Raw genomic sequence first — 14,548 nt, forward strand, 5'->3', positions numbered from 1 at the left:
CTTTGACTCACTTCAGTGCTTGTAGTCGTCGTTGTGTCGTCTATGGATCTTGATGTAATTTTTTATTTCTTATGTTCGTTCTACTGCCATGATGATGAATAGTCAGGAAGTTTTTCCCGAAAAGTATTTTCAAGGTAATCTCTTGGGCATAATTAAAGATAAGCATATGGTCAACAGACTTGGAATCTGCTGACGCAAGCACTGACGAACATCAAATAATTTTGTGCACGCCCTCTAATACGCAAGCACTGACGAAAATCTTGTATGACCTGGTCATACGTTCATCTCAGGAGACCCCATCGACTAGCTGACAGGTGGATTTACAAATCTCAAAGCAAAAAAGAAAAAACAAAGTCTTCTTCCCCACTACGAAATCCCCGTGTCGATTAGAATTCCGCACGGCGGCGAGCTTCCTTTGGCACGGCAGGATTATTTTTATATACCAACGCAGGTGGGGGTTGTGAGGGTCTTCAGCCTGCGAATCTCACCGGAGATAGGCGACAAGCTAAAAGTTTCTCTTGAGGATGCCCGTTGGTTTCTCACCGGAGATTAGCAACACCGGTCGTTGGCCGGTTTGTGCTTTTTCTTGTGGATGTCGGAGATCAGGAGATGGCCTTGTTCTACAGCACCACCGCAAATATATGTGTTCCCTCCAGGTTCAGTTGCTGCTGCATCCTTGAGGCCTCGGCGAGTAGGAGAGTTGCGCCGGCGTCCAGAATACTGGCCGCGACCGACAAGAGCAAGCGCCGTAATTGTGCCGGCGTTGAGGAGTATGGTCGCGAACGACGAGAGCAAGCATCCAACGTGTTGTGACCAGGGGAAAATCCGCGCCGGCGTCGAGGTGTGCGGCTGTACCGGCGGCCGGCAGTGGCAATCCGGATTTCACAACTTGGATTCAAACTTTCAGAGAAGAAGCTACCTTGCTGCTTCGAGATCCGTACTGCCAGGTGTCACCCAATGGAGTGGGTCTCCAGATCAGAAGTATACGACCCGGTCGTATAAGATTTTCTTCCTCTTTCCACACGGAGTGTCCATATTTGAACTTGCAAACTTCTTGAGCCCAAACACTATCCTAGACAACCTGGACTCAATGGCCGCTGGTGCTGCTACTCAAGCTCGTGTCATGGTGCTACCCTTCCCCGCGCAGGGCCATGTCATCCCGCTCATGGAGCTGTCTCGCAAGCTCGCCGAGCACCGCCTCGAGGTGGACTTCGTGAACACCGAGTTCAACCACGACCTCGTCATGGAAGCAATGGCAGAGAAGGGAGCAATTCCTAATGGGATCCACATGCTCACCGTTCCGGACGGCCTGGGCCCCGGAGACGACCACGCCGACATCAGCAAGTTTGTCGAGGACCTGCCGGCCGCCATGTCCGGCCGCCTCGAGGAGATGATCCGATCCAGGAAGATTAGGTGGGTGATCGTGGATGTGTCCATGAGCTGGGCGCTGTAGGTGGCCACCGCAGCGGGCGCCCGTGTTGCCTCGTTCTCGACCTACTTCGCGGCCGTGTTTGCTCTGAGGATGAACCTCCCCAGATTGATAGAGGATGGTGTGCTCGATTGAAGTGGTAAGAACAAATCAAACATTTCCATGGCACTTGTTTGCCTTCTTCATATGGTTAAGATTGACAAAGATTGACTGAGAATATGGAGTCTATTTAGGGAATGTAAAGGGGGAGGGGAAGATCCAAATGGTGCCGCCCATCGACGCGTCGGAGATCCCCTGGGTCATCCTGGCCAGCACCAGCACCCCTGAGAGGCGCAGAAACAACATCCAGAACATCCTCAAGACCAACCTGTCGATGGCCACTCGCCGAGGTGGTCATCTGCAACACTTCCATGGAGTTGGAGCCCGACGCTCTGGCCCTCCTCCCGAACGCTCTGCCTCTCGGCCCGCTGGTGGCGCCCACGCCGAGGCCGGTCAGACACTTCTTGCCCGAGGACCTCGCCTGGCTCGACGAACAGCCCCCGGCTTCGTCGTCTATGTGGCCTTCGGCAGCTCCGGCTTCCTGGACACGACGCAGTTCCAAGAGCTCGCTGACGGGCTCGCGCTCTCCGGCCGGCCGTTCCTGTGGGAGGTTCGGCCAGACTTAACCATCGGAGCAGGGCAGGATCAGTTCGACCTCGATGCGTTCAAGCGCCGCGTGGAGGGGAAGGGGCTGGTGGTGGGCTGGGCGCCGCAGCAGCGGGTGCTCTCCCAACCAGCCGTGGCCTGCTTCGTGTCGCACTGCGGGTGGAACTCGACCGTGGAGGGCGTGCTGCACGGCGTGCCGTTCCTGTGCTGGCCCTACTTCGCCGACCAGTTCTGCAACCAGAGCTACGTGTGCAACATGTGGGGCATCGGCGCCAAGCTCCGGCGAGATGGGCGAGGGGTCGTCGCAAAGGAGGAGGTCCGGAGCAAGGTCGCGCGGCTCCTCAGTGATGACGAGGGGGTCAAGGCGAGGGCGGCGGCATGGAAGGAGGTCGCGTGCGGCAGCATCCGGGAGGGAGGGTCCTCGCATGGGAACTTGCTCAAGCTTGTCAGCTTGCTAAGACAACAATGATCAATTGATATTGTTACTTCTTAACCTCGAAACTGTTGTGCTGTCCGATGCACGGGGGAAGAAACCAGTCCTTCTCGGCTATGAACTGCATCATTAGAGAGAGACACGCTATCAAAATGGATGGCACGGCCTGCTTGACAAGGATCTCGCGCGAGAGGTGTTTTGACGGAACGGCCGACTCGGAGCACAGGCCGGCCACCGCAAAAACAAACGGATTTGCTATTTTTCACTCGAGTGTTTTTTAATCGGCTATCATTCGAGTTTGTGCCTGCCTGATCTCACGCTGAGATTCACGCTGAGAGTTGTTGTTTTCAGTCGTGGGTTTCTTTTGTCAGGTGTGGTCTGGTGCAGTTTTCTTTTGGCCGGCGCGGGTTTATTGCGGGTCTGTCCGTTACAGTCTCCCCCGTGTGTCCTTTTGAATTTTTTTTTCCCATTTCATTTGGGTGGTATTGTTTCGAAAGGGCGGAGTGGCAGAGGAGGTGTTCGAGAGGCGAAGGAGTCGAGGCGATTCCCTTGGGTTCCTTGCGTTTTTGAGATCCCTCTCTGGTGAATCTTGATCTTTCTCTTCGATTCCCTGCTTCCCTGGTTAGTTTTTGTCTCTCTCTATCTCTCTCTTCACGCGTGCGATTTTTCATGATTGTGGTTGTGCAGCTTCCAGATCTAGGTCTGGGGTTTGTTGGTAGTAGTGTGTTCGTGCGTTTGTGTTGTAGATTTTGTTCCTATTTGAGTATTTAGCAGTTGGTTCTGCTTCGTGGCTCGTGTAGTCTTTTGTGGATTCTGTGTGCTCGCATCAGTTGTTAGTATTTGCGGATCCCGTGTGCTCGCGCTGTTAGGTTTTAGGTGTTCTTCTTTCGATCGTCTTGTTGTAGCCGCTGTTTGTTACTCGTTTATGAATTTATCATGTATATGTAATTATATAATATAAATAATAATTATAAGAGACACGCGCTCAATGTTAAACAACTATTGAACAAATATAGCACGGAGCCCCCTCCCTATCGATGTTGGCCAAGTGCAGCCGGCGGCACCATTTGCCTTTGGACGGTGGCAGCTTGTCCACCGTCTTCCCGGAGCCGAGGATCCATATGAAGAACACGACGTTGCACACTTGGATGGCACGGGACATCATGGCCGCAAAAGCAGGACAAGTAATGTGTGTTGTAGATTGCGCTGACCCCGCATGCCGCGATGTCACCGAAGAAGGCCACCAGCCACAACACTTGGCTGGCCACCGCAACAAAGCTCCATGAGCCAACACACAAATCATTTACATTCCAGTGATTAGTTGCGGTTGCGGGTACAAAATTCAGCTACAGTCATCTTTTTTCCAAAATAAGGAGATCAAATTGTAAGAGGATTAAAGGTGAGAGACTCAACACAATGGGTTGTGTGTTGTATTGAGCCTCGTGGGTAAAAAGCCTCCTAAAGATAAGATGGAAAGAATTCCTATCTAATTTCGAACAATCCCTAACAACTGAAATATATACATATTCCAACATGATAGAGACAACAACTTGGTCCACACTCCACTCCACATAAAATTTTATCAACAGGATCATATGAGTCATTACCCGGATAACCTTTTCTTTGAAGAAGACAAACATGTGGTCAGTTGACTAGAGATGAGCTGATGCAATCCCTGATGCAACATCAATTAGTCTGGCAGACACTTATATATGCACATGTGTGGGCAACCCTGTCGTCCTCGTCCACAGGGAGAGTGACAAACTTTTTTAACAGGAAAAGGCGCTGAGAGTGACAAACTTTGCTCTTGCAAATTTGTCAAGGCATACTCTATCCTAGCGCGAACAACCTAGCTCAATGGCTGCTGCTACTGCTCAAGCTCAACCTCGTGTCATGGTGCTGCCCTTTCCTGCACAGAGCCACGTCATCCCGCTCATGGAGCTGTCCCGCAAGCTCGCCGAGCACGGCTTCGAGATCGACTTCGTGAACACCGAGTTCAACCACGGCCGCGTCCTCCAAGCCTTGGAAGAGGACGGAGCAATCCCAGGAGGAGTTCACATGCTCTCCATTCCAGACGGCCTGGGGCCTGGCTACGACCATACGGACATCGGCGGGCTGGTCAAGGGACTGCCGGCCGCCATGTCCGGCCGCCTCGAGGAGATGATCAGGTCAAGGAAGACGAAGTGGATGATAGTGGACGTGTCCATGAGCTGGGCGCTGGAGCTGGCCACCACGGCGGGTGTCCCTGTCGCCTTGTTCTCTACGTACTCTGCAGCCGTGTTCACGCTCAGGTTGAAGCTCCCAAAGCTGATCGAGGACGACGTTCTTAATGAAAGTGGTAAGAGCAAATCAAAATTTCCATTTTCATGTAACTCGTTGGTTTCCTGGTCTTTTCTTGGTATGTGGACTGTACACCATGAACATGGACACCACGTACGTTACGCAGGGAACGTGAAGAGGAACGAGAGGGTCCAACTGATGCCGCCCGTTGACGCGGCCGAGATCCCTTGTCAGCCTGGGCAGCATGCCTGAGAGGAGGAGAACCAATATCCAAAACGTCATCAGGACCAACCGGTTGATGCCGCTAGCTGAGACGATCATATGCAACACTTCCATGGAGATGGAACCTGACGCTCGGGCTCTGCTCCCGAACGCGCTGCCGCTCGGCCCACTGGTAGCGCCGACGTCGAGGCCGGCCAGACATTTCCTGCCCGAAGACCTCACCTGCCTCGCCTGGCTCGACGCGCAGGCCCCCTGCTCCGTCGTCTACGTCGCCTTCGGGAGCTCGGGCATTTGGACGCGGGCAGTTCCAAGAGCTTGCCCACGGGCTCGCACTCTCCGGCCAACCGTTCCTGTGGGTCGTCCGGCCAAATTTCACCACCGGAGCCATAAAAGGTTGGTTTGACGCGTTCAAGCGCCGCGTCGAGGGCAAGAGGCTGGTCGTTGGCTGGGCGCCGCAGCAGCGCGTGCTCTCGCACCCTGCCGCCGCCTGTTTCGTGTCGCACTGCGGGTGGAACTCGACCATGGAAGGCATGCTGCACGGCGTGCCGTTCCTGTGCTGGCCGTACTTCGCTGACCAGTTCGCCAACCAAAGCTATGTGTGCAACGTGTGGGGCACCGGCATCAAGCTTTGCCGAGACGAGCGAGGGGTCATCACCAAGGAGGAGATCGAGAGCAAGGTGGTGCGGCTGCTCGGCGACCAGGGGGTCAAGGCGAGGGCTGCGACGTGGAAGGACAAGGCTTGTGCGAGCATTGCAGAGGGAGGGTCCTCGCATCAGTGCCTTCTCAAGCTTGTGAACTTGCTCGGAGAGGTGGGATCCCATCCCATCATCGTGTGATCACGACACCAGACATCGGACGGCTCCGAACATCTACGTTGATATACAAAAAGTAAGAGAGTTTTTACGGTACATCATACTACCGAATTTAAGGGGTAGTATTAAGCAGATCCAACGGTTAATATGATTCAACGCTGAATTTAGATTGAGGGCAGCTTGGTAATTTCATATTAGGCTGCCCCACGACCTCGCCTCCTCCTATTTCACGGTCGTCGCTAGCCCCCACTGCGTCTCCTCAGCTCTCCTCCCGCTCTGCCGCCAAGCTCGTGTTCATCGAGTTCGATGTTCAGGTCTACACACATGCAGCCGTTGCATCCACTCACGATTCAGCAGGAGGAGATTAGTATTCCCGGACGGACGGGCCTCTGTAGCCAGGTGGGTGAGAACGGCGATCTGGTGGACTGCTTACACGTCGGCGCTGCCGCTTGACTGGTGCATGGGAGTCGTGGCTCAACGTCGTCTTGGTCGATCCGCCTGGCTCGTGCGACGCGGCGCCACCTGATGGCATGGCAGAAATGTGACGGAAAACATCGGGTGCCCATCTTCGATCCTGCCCTCGCGGAGCTCTACTCGTCGCCACCGGCCAGCTTGTAATCACACTGTGAGTTCATGCAATAAAGAAAATCACAGGGATAATATGTGTTTGTGACCATCAACAAACATCTCGTGTGTGTATGTGTGTTCTTGTTGCATACGTGCGTGAGGTGATTGTGTATCCGGCCGGCGATGAGTTTACAAGCGACGTTAGCATTTCTACATCGATGTGTCACGGCACATTCCAGCTTGGGGAACGAATCTAAGGCCGTCAGCTTCCTTTGTCAATAAGCATTGAAGTACCCAAAATGCCCTTAATCAGTAAATATACTACCCAAAACTATGTGTAGTATTGATTCATCTGGGCCCTTCAAACCATAGAAATGAACGGCCCAAATTGACTTGATGTACTGTAGAAGGTCTCAAAAGTAAAGTCAAACAGCTTAGATATATACTCCCTCCTTTCCATATTAGTTGTCGCGGAAACGGATGTATGTAGACATATTTCGGTGCTAGATATATCCGTTTAGCGACAACTAATATGGAACGGAGGGAGTAGCAACAAAAAATAATGGTTTGATATAGTAGCAACAAAAAAAACTAGTGAAATGGTCCACAAGGCTCAAGGCATGATCTTCCTGCGTGTTAGAATAACTACTAGAACGCACGTGCGTTGCCACGGCCATTTGAAATATTTTGTTGAAGTTATATATAAATATAATGCATGTTAAATTTCACATGCATACAAAAAATGGCTAGTAACAATCAGGTAATAATTGAAAGCAATGATCCAACTAATAATCTGTAAGTACATAGGGAGCAATGATCCAACTAAGAATCTGTAATGAATTAATATCTACTTGATGGGCTTAAGATATTCTCAATATCAGAACTGTTATGTTTAGGTTCATACGCACAATATTTGAGCAAGTATAATAAAATTTCTTCCTTAACTCATAACCATCTTGCATAAACAATATATATAGTTAGCACGGATATTTCACATGGAAGGTCTAAAAATATGCAACAGAGAATACTCATTGTGCAAACTGGACGATTCAAATCTTTACCATTCCACGAGAGCATAAAATCAAAAACAAAAGAGCCAGACACATCCATGTAGTTGAATATATTAGTATTATCTTGAATATAGTGATAACAAAATAAATGCTTGCACCTTGAATATTCTGATAATGAGATATATAAATTTACCTGTCCATGCTCGTCGGAACACCGATCGAAGATATACGTTGCCATCTAGATATATCAGAATTCCATATGGATTGCAGTATTTTGAGTGTGTTGTTGAATTCACTCCCAATTTTTTGTAATTTCACTAAATGTCTCAAAGTTTTAAACTCTAGCGACTATGATGTATGAAGAGTCCAAACTGTATACAAGGCGGACCTTCTGTGGATTGTGGTGTCCATCGAAAGGTCTTTGTGAGGGTCCTCGCCCTAGATCGGGTGGCTGTCTTCAATGCAGAGTTGCAAATTACACGCGACGACTTGACGCACAGAATGGTTGTGCACTATGTGGCGTGGCAGATCTGCATTGTGCAGCACGCCAAGGTGGCGAAACATGCCAGACGGCAGGACGTGCGCCGACGGTGGCTTCAAGTAATCGACCTTCATGTCGGCCATCGCGATGCCGGCCAATAAGGGTGTGAGGCACAGTAGCTGGCTACCACGACCTCGAAGCTGCCTGGAAAACACAATCAATTCGTCAGAATAACAAGATGAACAAATGCAGTCCTCATGAGAGGCAGTTTATCCTCATCCCAGGCACGGATCGGCCTAACATGAAGAATCAAATAGTTGTTGGAGTGGTCGTGAGTGCTCATCTAGACCCTATTTTTCCATGAATGACCATGTAGAGGTGAATTTTATCTGGAACAAAACAAATTTTGATAGTCACAATGTCAGCTCTTCAAATAAAATTTTCTTCGGAGTTTCCTCCGAAGCTAGGGGGCAACGCCCCCCCCCCCCCCAAGTTTCTATACGTTTGTTACAAATGATAGATATGGGTTTATTGACATTCGACACACAATGGAGGGGGTGTGTTGTGTAGGTCAGATGTAGTTGCTAGCAGAGTTGTAAATGTGCAGTTTTGAGTTTGTTCTTAAGTCACATAAATATACCCTGTCTTGGCTTCAAAATATTACTGAGTCACCGCTCAGAAGTAACAGTCAAATTGTCTTTTTATCAACTGTATTTATAGTCGTTGGGACATCACTTCTGGAGTAACAGTACCTATGAGTAATCTTAACTCACATCTTTCCTTAGTTTAGTCAACATTATAATCACAATGTCATTCAATTTTCATATATTCTACGGAGTACTTCTCTGCAAACTAAAATACAACCCTATTGCACAGATTTGTCATGAATCCAAGCAGTCAACCCTTTAATGAAGTTTTCATGGGACGTATCCAATCATCCACAAGAATGTACTCCCTCCATCCCAAAATAATTGTCCCAACTTTGTACTAAGATTGAGACACTTATTTTGGGACAGATGCAATTTTACGTCTCCCCATCATCTTGGAATGCCTTAGACGATTAGGCAGTCAGCATGTGTCAGCTATTGTATGATGTTGTGCACACTGTATCGACCCTTTGGCCATTTCAACTAAATGGACTACTATTGTTTGATGCTGACCACTTCTCAGTTTTTGCGGTTGATTAGGCATTACAATCTATGTTTTGCTTCACTTCCCTTGTTACTGAGCTTGACAAGAGTGTCAATGTGGGTGGTGGTCTGTATGTGTTTAAGATATTTGGTACAGTGTAGCTTCGTATTGGTTCTCTTTTGCCAGCAATGACTTCTAAGTTTGCTCAATTGTATATTATTGATTCTTCTGATGAGTCGCAATGTAGGTTGGATTTTTTTACAACAAATATCTGAAGACAATAGAAGACACATCCAAAAGAGCTTAGACATAAACACAGACAAAATCAGCCACGAGCACAACCGATTATAAACATTCAACACCGTGAGGATTTGGTTTCCCAATAAAACACACAACATACTAGACTACTCGAACACGCCATACAACATCCATGCGTATACAGCTAGGACACCTAGCTAATCACCGGCCATACTAATCACAATTAGCTTAATCCTAGTTGCATTAGGATACGATTATTGCCAACACACTAGCTAATTGTAGTAGAGAGTGATGCGAGCTCCCGCGGAGAAGATTGCGAACCCAACCAGAGGAATAACCGTGTCCCCAGCAATGAGAACCGCCTTAGCCCACCCACCCATGCATGCGAAGGTGGAAACTCTGGCAAAGATGAAACTATCACGAATGCATATCAAGGAGAGGAAGGAGAGAAGATTGAACAGTAGACCAGTGAAGAGAGCCCCTCGGCAGCACTTGACAGCTGACGGCGGGAGCTCCTCGAGAGTTTTCTTGGATCCCATCATCCACATTACAAGTGTGGCGCAGCAGACCTGCACCGCGTAGCACGCCAAGGTGGCGAAAAATGCCAGACGGCAGGACGTGCGCCGACGGTGGCTTCAAGTAATCGACCTTCATGGCGGCCGTCGCGATGCCGGCCAACAAGGCTGTGAGGCATGGTAGCTGGCTACCCACGACCCCGAAGCTGCCCGGAAAACACAATCAATTCGTTAGAATAACAAGATGAACAAGTGCAGTCCTCATAAGAGGCAGTTTATCCTCATTCTAGACACGGAACGGCCTGACATCAAGAATCAAATAGTTGTTGGAATGGTCGTGAGTGCTCATCTAGACCCTATTTTCCCCATGAATGACCAGGTAGAGGTGAATTTTATCAGGAACGAAACAAATTTTGATAGTCACAACATCAGCTCTTCAAATAAAATTTTCTCCGAAGTTTCCTCCAAAGCTGGGGGGGGGGGGGGGGGGGGCCCCCCCCCCCCCCCCCCCCGATGTTCCCCCCAGGCCCCGGGGGGGGGGGGGGGGGGGCAGCGCCCCCCCCCCACCCCAAGTTGCTATACGTATGTTACAAATGATAGATACGGGTTTATTGACATTCGACACACAATAGAGGGGGGTGTTGTATAGGTCATATGTAGATGCTAGCAGAGTTGTAAATGTGCAGTTTTGAGTTTGTTCCTAAGTCACATAAATATACACTGCCTTGGCTTCAAAATATTAGTGAGTCACTGCTCATAAGTAACAGTCAAATAGTCCTTCTATCAACTGTATTTATAGTCGTTGGGACATCACTGTTGTACCTTCTATCAATTGTATTTATAGTCGTTGGGACATCACTGCTGGAGTAACAGTACCTATGAGTAATCTTAACTCACATATTTCCTTAGTTCAGTCAACATTATAATCACAATGTTATTCAGTTTTCATATATTCTACGGAGTACTTCTCTGCAAACTAAAATACAACCCTTTTGCAAAGATTTGTCATGAATCCAAGCAGTCAATCTTTAATGAAGTTTTCATGGGAGATATCCAATCATCCACAAGAATGTACTCCCTCCGTCCCAAAATAACTGTCTCAACTTTGTACTAGCTCTAATACAAAGTTGTACTAAGCTTGAGACACTTATTTTGGGAAGGATGCAATTTTACGTCTCCCCATCATCTCGGAACGCCTTAGCCGATTAGGCAGTCAGCATGTGTCAGCTATTGTTTGATGTTGTGCATACTGTTTCGAGCCCTTGGCCATTTCAACTGAATGAACTACTATTGTTTGATGCTGGCCACTTCTTAGTTTTTTCCGTTGATTAGGCATTACAATCTATGTTTTGCTTCACTTCCCTTGTTACTGAGCTTGACAAGAGTGTCAATGTGGGTGGTGGTTTGTCTGTGTTTAAGATGTTTGGTACAGTGTAGATCGTATTGGTTCTCTTTTGCCAGCAGTGACCTCTAAGTTTGCTCAATTGTATATTGTTGATTCTTCTGATGAGTCGCAACGTAGGTTGGATTTTTTACAACAAATAAGTGAAGACATAGAAGACACATCCAAAAGAGCTCATACATAGACACAGACAAAATAAGCCACGAGCACAACCGATTATCAACATTCAACACCGTGATGATTTGGTTTCCCAATAAAACACACAACATACTAGACTACTCGAACACGCCATACAACATGCATGCGTATACAGCTAGGACACCTAGCTAATCATCGGCCACACTAATCACAATTAGCTTAATCCTAGTTGCATTAGGATACAATTATTGCCAACACAAGAGCTAATTGTAGCAGAGAGTGATGCGATCTCCTGCAAAGAAGATTGCGAACCCAACCAGTGGAATAACCGTGTCCCCAGCAATGAGAACCACCTTAGCCCACCCACCCATGCATGCGAAGGCGGAAACTCTTGCAAAGACGAAACTATCAAAAATGCATATCATGGAGAGGAAGGAGAGAAGATTGGACACTAGACCGGTGAAGAGCGCCCCTCGGCAGCACTTCACAGTTGACGGCAGGAGCTCCTCGAGTGTTTTCTTAGATCACATCATCCACATTACAAGTGTGGCGTAGCAGACCTGCACCGCGCAGCATGCCAAGGTGGCGAAACATGCCAGACGATAGGATGTGCACCGACGGTGGCTTCAAGTAATCGACCTTTATGTCGGTCGTCGCGATGCCAGCCAACAAGGTTGTGAGGCTCAGTAGCTGGCTAGCCACGACCCCGAAGCTGCCTGGAAAACACAATCAATTCGTCAGAATAACAAGATAAACAAGTGCAGTCCTCATGAGAGGTAGTTTATCCTCATCCCAGACATGGATCGGCCTAACATCAAGAATCAAATAGCTGTTGGAATGGTCGTGAGTGCTCATCTAGACTCTATTTTCTCCATGAATGACCAAGTAGAGGTGAATTTTATCTGGAACAAAACAAATTTTGATAGTCACAACGTCAGCTCTTCAAATAAAAATTTCTCCAGAGTTTGCTCTAAAGCTCCCCTGCCTGCAACCTATACTATACAACAGACAAATGTGGCCACATGCATGCATGAGCCATCCATAGGTGCACAAAGCAAAATCAGCCCATACATCTTTCGGCATGAGACAAAACCAGCCCATACACCTCTTTTTTAAGGAAGAACCTTCCAGGAGAGCCCACCACACCCATGCAGCAATAAACAAAACATGTTTAAACAGACCAAGGAAAGGAAGAATGAGATCGAATGCATCCTAGAACACTTTCACGCACACGCATCGCCCCAACAGAGAAGGTAAAAAAGTTCACAAAACCCAGAAAAATAGAACCCTTACGGGCCTTGTCTTCTTAGTACACACCATCAAAGTTCTTGGTGGATGCTTTCGGCAAAAAAATTGATGAATATTAAGCAGAAATTTTGGAGTTATTGACAATGAATGCTTTGGTTGCATATAGCTGTTGCATATGTCATAAATGGACCATATCATGGAGCCAGCACTGCAATCCCCATCTGGAAAGTACAAGTGGAGTCTAATGAATTCTCAAAGAATTACCACCTTATTGCTAGTCCCCACGAGAGGCAGTTTGTCCCCATCCGCATGGATCCGCCTGACATCAAGAATCAAATAGCTGTTGGAATGGCCCTAAGTGCTCATCTGGAGTCTATTTTCCCCACGAATGACAAAGTAGTGGTGAATTGTATCTGGAACAAAACTCATTTTGATAAGTCACGATGTTGCAGGTGTATCCTTCAGTTTTGGATGACGATAACTCTAGGCTGTACATCTACGCCACTGTAAGTCCATACTATGTATACAAACTTATACAGTTTGATTGGTAATACAAGAGTGTTTAGACAACTATTTTAGTGATTTAAATGCTACTATTATATTAGTTTACCGAGGGAGTACTAGCATAGTTATTTCTTATCCAGGCGAACTGCTAAAATGAAGGATTCCAACACATATGCCTGCAGAACGATGGCGACGTGAATTCGCACTGCTTGAATCATGACTGCGGGGTCATTCAGACAAACCACCAGTTTGCACTTGGGAGAAGAATACAAGATTCAGGGACAGGATTCCAATCCAAGGTTGGCGGCAACCTCTACTTCGGGCCTATTCGGAGACTCTCCCGCTCCCCGAGTCCGCTCCAGGAGTTGTTGGAGCTGTAGCTAAAAAGGTGGAGTTGGGAAAAGGCAGCTCCACAGATTCTCAGATTTCATAGAGCTGGAGGGCTGCTGAACAGCTCCTTCGTTGCGGTTGCGCTCTATAGGCAGACCGGGCCGGCGGTGTGGTGGCTGTCCATCAACGAGGTGCCCATCGGCTACTTCAACTCGAGCTTCTTCCCGATGCCCATCGGCTACGTGGATGGGCAGCGGCATGTTAGCCTCGGCGGGGGTCAACGACGCTGCCTCCATCGCCTACTGCCTAGGCATCAATGACGCTGCCTCCATCGCCTACTACCTAGGCAGATCACGACGGCCACGGTTGTGGCAGGGCAGAGGGCTGCGCTCGATCCGGACGGCACAGTGTGCGCCTCACGCTCTGGGATGGATGCCGGCCGGGCTGCTGCTGCTCGCGCTCCAGGATAGAGGCCGGCCGGGCTGCTACGGGCCTCGTCGCGCGTCCTGTGTGTGCGGCTAGGCGTCGTCTATGTGTGCACGGTTCAGAGTTGGCATGAGGTTCAGAGTTTGGTTTAGAGTGTGGTTGTGCGTGACCAGCTGCTGCTGGCCAGAGTAGTGAGATTCGGGGTTCGGTTGTGTGTGCAGCTGGCCGGCGTCAGGTTCAAAGTTTGGCTAGCAACTAAACCTATTTATACTGATGTTTGTTGTACTGCTGAATTTGTTTAGCTAGCAACTAAACAAAAAGATTATGCTACTAGACAGTTAAATGAAGAATTCCAAACATCTTGTCAGCAGTACAATAAACATCAGTATAAATATTTGAACCGATTGCACTATTGTTTGTTAATTCGGTAGCTTATGTCCCCTGCAGCTGCACAAGACATGTACTGCACCATGAACACCACGTACGCAGGGAACGTGAAGGGGAACGAGAGGGTCCAACTAATGCCGCCCGTTGACACGGCAGAGATCCCTTGGGTCAGCCTTGGAAGCACCACCGAGAAGCGGAGAACCAACATCCAGAACGTCCTCAGGACTGTCCTATGGCGTTTTGGTATTCTTGAGTTAATAAAAGTGTTCTTTATCAGGAAAAAAAATGGCCTTCGATATATCAAAATAAAATTTTATGTTTTCTCTAGAA

The 14,548-nt window shown here is 48.5% G+C and overlaps 2 pseudogenes; both read left to right on the forward strand.

Moving 5' to 3' along the window:
• Positions 1 to 365: 365 nt before the first annotated feature.
• On the forward strand, positions 366 to 2,772 carry LOC125510646 (annotated as a pseudogene).
• A 1,491-nt stretch (positions 2,773 to 4,263) lies between these two features.
• LOC125505986 lies at positions 4,264 to 6,475 on the forward strand (annotated as a pseudogene).
• The last annotated feature ends 8,073 nt before the right edge of the window (positions 6,476 to 14,548 follow it).

The sequence above is a fragment of the Triticum urartu genome, chromosome 5, assembly GCF_003073215.2.
Source record: "Triticum urartu cultivar G1812 chromosome 5, Tu2.1, whole genome shotgun sequence".
NCBI lineage: Eukaryota > Viridiplantae > Streptophyta > Magnoliopsida > Poales > Poaceae > Triticum > Triticum urartu.